The 7,557-nt window shown below is 41.2% G+C and overlaps 1 non-coding gene across 1 annotated transcript; it reads right to left on the bottom strand.

Moving 5' to 3' along the window:
• Positions 1–6,094: 6,094 nt before the first annotated feature.
• LOC141619589 (small nucleolar RNA R71) lies at positions 6,095–6,201 on the bottom strand. The gene has a single exon (XR_012531759.1). It is a non-coding gene; the product is annotated as a small nucleolar RNA R71 (small nucleolar RNA).
• Positions 6,202–7,557: the final 1,356 nt, after the last annotated feature.

Raw genomic sequence — 7,557 nt, forward strand, 5'->3', positions numbered from 1 at the left:
TGCCTGCTAGAACACCCTATGATCCTAGTGTACACTTGTGTAAAAACTTGGGCAAGAGTGTTTCCCAAGAAGAGTATGCTAAAATCCTAGGTAGTGTGATGTTTTTAATGAAATGTACTCGACCAGATATTGCTTATGCAGTTAGTAGACTGAGTCGTTATACACATAACCCTAGTAAAGAACACTGGAATGCTCTTCGTCGTTTACTAAAATACCTAAAAGGAACAGTAGACTTATGTTTGCATTATAGTAAATTTTCTTTGTGTTAGAGGGATATTGTGATGCGAATCGGGGTTGGTGTAACGATGAGATCTGTTCTACTAGTGGTTATGTCTTTACCATGGGTGGGGGTGCTATATCGTGGAAGTCCTCTAAACAGACTTGTATCGCACGCTCCACCATGGAATCTGAGTTCATAGCTCTTGAGTTGGCATGACAAGAGGCTGAATGGTTGAGAAACCTTTTAGCTGATATACCAGTATGGGGCGGACGGCTAACACCGATCTCCCTGCACTGTGACTCGCAGGCTGCTATTGGTGTTACAAAGAATAGTGTCTACAATTCCAAGAAGAGACACATTCGAATAAGGCACGCTGCAGTTAGACAACTCCAAGACAACGGAGTGATTGCTTTGGACTATGTGAAGTCCGAAAACAATCTTGCTGATCCCTTTACTAAAGGGTTGGCTAGGAGACTAGTCGTTGATACGTCGAGGGGAATGGGGCTTAAGTCCTTAGGTCAAGAGTGAGACTTGACTAGGTCTAAAGCTTCTATTCCTATGGCGTTGTATGATTCATAGCCTTTATGGTGGTGCTTTTGAGACGCACTTGATGAATCATACACCAGGTTGGACTTAGTCCTTAATGACTCATGTGAGAAGTGCTATTGAGAAGCACTTGAGTCACCTACGTAGGTGTAACGATCATTAGACTATGAGAAGTCTTCTGAACACATCTATTAGTACCGAGGTAAACGCATAACTCTAAAGGAGCGCGTTTGGTGGTCTCAAGTTAAACCTCGCAAGTGCACGATTTTATCGTTGTACACTTAAAAGGGTCGATCCCACAAGGAGTAGGCGGAGTACTAATCGTTCTAATTCACCGGTTTAGCTAAGTCGATAAATAACAAAGAGGGTAGTAACAATCTAGCGCTAAACTATCAAATTTAAAGACAAACAACAAGATAAGGTAAAAACAAGCTAAAGATAAAGGAAAGATCAAATAAAGAGAAGGACTAGAACTCGGTCCGACCATGAACATGAGTAATTCCACATACTAATCGTCTCGGCTAATCAAGAGGGGTAGAAAGGTAAGGGGGAGATGGCTCTAATTCGCCAAGAACCTCCCATCCGGTCTCGCACTAGGACACTAGCTACTCCGACTAACCCCCCTCCCGGGTTCGAAAGTCGGTATCCCTAACTCAAAACCCGACACCCCCAAGAACATGCATTTTCCCAAGGAGGTCAAGTGAATGGTCAAGGTCATTAAGCCCTCATCATATTCCGGGTCATCCCACTCCCCCTTCCGGAGGTCGATTTCAAACACTAGCCTAGAGGCACCCTCCCTCGGTTCTCCCTTCCGGTCTCAACCTTAGTTGGTGACAAGGCCAAATTTCGGGTGTCCAATTTACAACCTAACCAACTTCCGTCGGTGGACAAGGGTCACAAGTTGACACTACCCAAAACCCAAACCATAAGCATGCAAATTCCTCTAAACTACCCTCACCAATTTCCCCCACAAATTAGCCTTAATGATAATTAGTTAGTGAAATTACCCATATCGGGTCAAACCGAGTCCTAGAAGGAGACTACTCACTAATCATGGTTCTAATTGCAAAATAAACAATAAAGATGGAAACTTTGGTCACAAACATGGTGAGGAGATGAATCTTACTACTAAACATGCAACAAATCAACAATAATTAAGAGAAAAAGAGATTAATTCTAATAGCAAGGTTAACTAATCTAAAAGGCACAATATTTAACCAAATCAACTCAAAGATTAAGTCTTTGAGGACAACTATCCAAGCATGAACAAATGAAAGAGAATCAAAGCAAAGAGGAACAATGAAAAGATGAACAATGATGAAATCAACAACAACAAACAAACAACAACAACAATTTTAACATAAACAATCAAATAAACTTGAAGGAAGAACAAAATGTAAACAAATGAAAATAAGGAGAGAAATAATACCAATCAAGAAGCAAGAAAGGAATTATGATAGAATAAATAAGTATAAACTTTCAATCTTCTTCTTACAACCCAAATTCAATCACAAATTGATTGAGTTACTAGTCTAATTAAGGAATGATTAGCAAAAGGATTAGCAAAGTTTTAAACTTGAAAGGGAAATATTCTCAGATCTAGGGTTGTGTGTACAAAGGGGTTTAAGTGAGGGTATTTATAGGTTCCACAAGGATTAGGATAGAATTTGGAATGGGCTTCTGAAACACGTACTCGCACTCCCGGCCGGTCAACCGGCCGCCGGTCCTTTGACCGGCTGGGAGTTTCCTGGATTTTGAATCACCATTTTGAAGTTGTCAGGTATGCTTGGCCGGTCAACCGGCTGCCGGTCCCTGACCGGCTGGGACACCTTTGACTTTAAACTTGACTTTTGGCTTTTGGAGGGACTCCCAGCCGGCTAGCCGGCTGCCGGTCATTTGACCGGCTGGGAGATTCCTATAACTTTCTTCACTTCTCGTATTTCTTAAGCTCATATGTCTTCCCAGCCGGCTAGCCGGCCGCCGGGCCACCGGCTGGGGATGCTTCTTCCATACTTCTTCCTTCATTTCCATGTATATGTACTCCCAGCCGGCTAGCCGGCTGCCGGCCTACCGGCTGAGGATACTCCTCAGCATCATTCCCTTCATCTTTCATGCATAGCTTAGAAATCCCGTCTTTCTAGCTTCGTTTCGCCCGTTCCCGCCTCAATTTCTGCAAGGGGGCACAGTGTCATAGTAAAGGGAATCGGGACAAGAAACGAGAGTAAAGGGGGTACAAAACCGCCTCAAATGGGGTCGAATATGCATGAAAATAGAGGGAAAAAGAGTGCAAAATGGTCCTATATCAAACCTCCCCACACTTGAACCTTACTCGTCCCCGAGTAAGTCCTCAACCAATTGCACAAAGCATTATTATGATAGATATGGAGAGTGGATGCACAATATAAGCATCACTCAACTAAACTACTACTTAAGCCGATCGAGTATTAGCGCACTCAACGCCCCTTAAACTCACAATTTGACACCCATGAGGAGAGAGTGCCCTATTGCAAGGCAAGTTGGGTCTTGCTACAAAACTTTTGACACATTTATCATGAAAGCACGTAATCAACAAATAGAATGCATCTAACAAAATGATCCACTTTCCTCATCTAAGTGGTCGGATTTTTCAAACAACAAAACATGGTCTCAGTCGGGAGTACCGTCTCAGAAGTGCCAATTGAGGTGCCAACCCCCTAATTGTGACAAAAGCAACCCTTGTGTGACCAATGCTCAAGAAACTAATTCAAGAGCGGGGAAAGGGAAGAAAGGGCAAGTCCGCCGAGAATTACAAAACCGACACAAGATTCAACCAAAGGACCCATGACTAAGGAGACCAAGGCAACGACATCCTCACGGTTTTCACGCGTCACTCAATGAAAGAACAAGGAGATTTTTGTGACAAAAAGTAACCAAAATCACTCAACTAACTCGACTAGCGAAAACGTGCCCGCAATCTAATGTGTAACACCGTCCTATGTCCAATGAAATGCAAACCAAGGGAAAATGCACAAAACATGAAGCAAGGGTTACAACGGGGCTAAGGAGAAGGTCGAAACGGGATTGGTGCAAGCACCGTTTGGACATGTGGAGCTCAAATCAAGAATCGTCGACACATCACATCCTATCTCTTATTGCAACACATGAGACACGTCTATGCCCTAACATAGCATTGATGACCAAAGCCATGCAAAAATTGCATAAACCCAACTCAAGTAGGAAAAATTTGATAAAACTCCTTTTATTTCAACAAATGGTAACGTCTACACCATAACAACGACTCGGTTTCCAAGCCATGCAAAAAGTGTGTAAACCCGACTCATCTTTGGAAAAACATCAATTTGCCCCTTTTTATTTAGCAACGGCTTTTTCTACCCCATTTATTGATGAGGAGGGGTGTTGCTTTGCCTTTTTCTTTTCTTTATAACGTATATACAACTTGACTTACTATTTTTGATTTTTCACGACATTTTCACTTTTCTATTTTGCTTTTTCATTACAATTTACAACCTCTTATTATTTTTTTTATACAAAACCAATTTCACATTGAAATCCGACCCAAGTGGACGTGCAAGCCATCCACCATCACGACCCAAATCACCTCCTACAACACAACTACAAAAACCGACCAATTCTTGATTAAGGAAGGGTGGTTATGGGAATGTAGCTATTTTAAGTGGGTTTGCCAAATGAAAAGGCTAAGTTCAAAGGGGGTGAATCAAAAAGGGAAACGATGTAGGGGAGAAAACATGGCTATTTGGCTATTGTGAGGTTCATAAAAACTGATTTTTACTTCATATCATGTGCACAAAAATGTAATGCAATCTCATGGTCTAAGGATGATGCGACACACTTATGCGTAATGATGTGACACGCCTCGCGAGGAGACCTACTCTCGAACCTAGATGAGGGCGGGGTATGAATGTACCCACCCTAGGGGGCTCTACCCTTACCTTTGAGTAGCTAAGTCTAGCCAAAGGTCTAGTCTACGGCCCTAGGTCTCACAAGATCGGTCTAGACTCATTGGTCAAGCCCTCCTTCCTCGGCTAACTAAGAGGCCACGGGTGCGAGTCACGAGGAGGGGAAAGACACAATTGGGCACATTAGTTCATCATGGGGGTACTTGGTTCCCTTCCTTTGACCATGTTCTTCCTTAAAAATTTATTTACAGACTCGATGCAAAAAGAAGGAACTGCAACAAGTATTTACATGTGAATAATGCATGCGGAAATTTAAACAAACATGAAATGAAACGTGCAACAAATTGGCTAAACCTAGCAGCACATCAACACCAACAAATCCAAACGGTCTCCCAAGGAGACACCCAAGGCAACAAAAATTCCCGTTCTCCTTCAAAATATCCAAGATACCAAAAAGAAAGAATAGTAAAAGGAGCAAGAGATAGGAAGGATTATACCAAGCGGTCTTCTAGCTCCTTTTTGCCTCAAGTGGTCAATGTGCCATGCCAAAGGTTAGACAAAACATATATATACAATGCAATTTTTTTTGAATTTTTCAGAAATTTTTCAATTTTTAGGCATTTTCGCTAATTTATAAACATTTACAATTATAAACAAATATTCACAAGAGTGGATATTTCCCTCCCCACACTTGAAATGTACATTGTCCTCAATGGACAAAAGCATAGGGAGTGAATAAGAAAAAGGAAGGAACATATTTTTGTATTTTTCAATTTTTGAAAAGAAAATAACATATTTTTGGTAATTTTGTTTTTTGAAAATGGAAAGGACATGTTTTTGGTGTTTTTGATATAAGAACTCCCTCCCCACACTTATTTATTTACATTATTTCCAAATTGAAATAAATGTGTGGAGGGAATTCAAATTAAAAGACATGTTTTTGTTGTTTTTTTTTAGGCCCTCCCCACACTTATTTATAGACATGGGAGGGCAATTTAGTGAAATAAAATAACATGTTTTTGGTGGGTTTTGATTTTTTTCAATTTTTAGTTGGTTTTATTTTGAAAATGCAATGCATGCTCTATTCTATATGCAAAATTTAAATGACAATGCAAGTTATGCTAAGTGAATGCAATTACTACATGTGATAATATATTACAAAATTGAAATCTAATGCAATCCTAAATGATGCAACTAAATAAATGATCATCTAAATGATTTCCTTGAAAATTGTGATATGTACAAATCAAATGGGGTTTCCGATGACGCGGTTCGCCTTAGGTTGTTCCCCCGTTCTCTTAGGGGTTCGGCCAAGGATTGGTTGAAGAATTGCGACCCGGATTCCTTCAAGACATGGGATGAGTTGGCTTCGGCATTTTTGAACAAGTATTTCCCGCCCTCAAGAACGGCCAAAGTCAAGAGTGAATTACAAAGCTTTACTCAAGAAGAGGATGAGACCTTATATGAGGCATGGGAACGGTACAAGAAGCTCCAACGGTTATGCCCACACCATGGCATCTCCGAGGCCGAGCTAGTGAACAATTTCTACAAAGGGTTGACTCAAGACCTTAGGCTTTCATTGGATGCGGGATCGAGGAAAGGTGCCTTAGACATCTTGGGGCATAAAGCGGCAAAGGAACTAATTGAGGAGATGGCCTCAAGAACTATGGAATGGGGAAGTGATAGGCAAATGAGGAAGGGCAAGAGCAAAGATTCTAATTCGGTTTTGAATGTGGAGGTTAAGGGTATGCTAGATGAACTCACCCAACAAGTTGCTTTGCTAAATTCAAAACCTAAAGGCTCCGATATGAGGCAAGTCTTGTCTTGTGAGTTGTGTGGTGAACAAGGGCATACTAAACATGGTGAGGAGATGAATCTTACTACTAAACATGCAACAAATCAACAATAATTAAGAGAAAAAGAGATTAATTCTAATAGCAAGGTTAACTAATCTAAAAGGCACAATCTTTAACCAAATCAACTCAAAGATTAAGTCTTTGAGGACAACTATCCAAGCATGAACAAATGAAAGAGAATCAAAGCAAAGAGGAACAATGAAAAGATGAACAATGATGAAATCAACAACAACAAACAAACAACAACAACAATTTTAACATAAACAATCAAATAAACTTGAAGGAAGAACAAAATGTAAACAAATGAAAATAAGAAGAGAAATAATACCAATCAAGAAGCAAGAAAGGAATTATGATAGAATAAATAAGTATAAACTTTCAATCTTCTTCTTACAACCCAAATTCAATCACAAATTGATTGAGTTACTAGTCTAATTAAGGAATGATTAGCAAAAGGATTAGCAAAGTTTTAAACTTGAAAGGGAAATATTCTCAGATCTAGGGTTGTGTGTACAAAGGGGTTTAAGAGAGGGTATTTATAGGTTCCACAAGGATTAGGATAGAATTTGGAATGGGCTTCTGAAACACGTACTCGCACTCCCGGCCGGTCAACCGGCCGCCGGTCCTTTGACCGGCTGGGAGTTTCCTGGATTTTGAATCACCATTTTGAAGTTGTCAGGTATGCTTGGCGGTCACCATTGCACGGCCCCCGACCGGCGGGACACCTTTGACTTTAAACTTGACTTTTGGCTTTTGGAGGGACTCCCAGCCGGCTAGCCGGCTGCCGGTCATTTGACCGGCTGGGAGATTCCTGTAACTTTCTTCACTTCTCGTATTTCTTAAGCTCATATGTCTTCCCAGCCGGCTAGCCGGCCGCCGGGCCACCGGCTGGGGATGCTTCTTCCATACTTCTTCCTTCATTTCCATGTATATGTACTCCCAGCCGGCTAGCCGGCTGCCGGCCTACCGGCTGAGGATACTCCTCAGCATCATTCCCTTCATCTTTCATGCATAGCTT

This window comes from Silene latifolia, chromosome 1 (genome assembly GCF_048544455.1).
Source record: "Silene latifolia isolate original U9 population chromosome 1, ASM4854445v1, whole genome shotgun sequence".
Taxonomy (NCBI): domain Eukaryota; kingdom Viridiplantae; phylum Streptophyta; class Magnoliopsida; order Caryophyllales; family Caryophyllaceae; genus Silene; species Silene latifolia.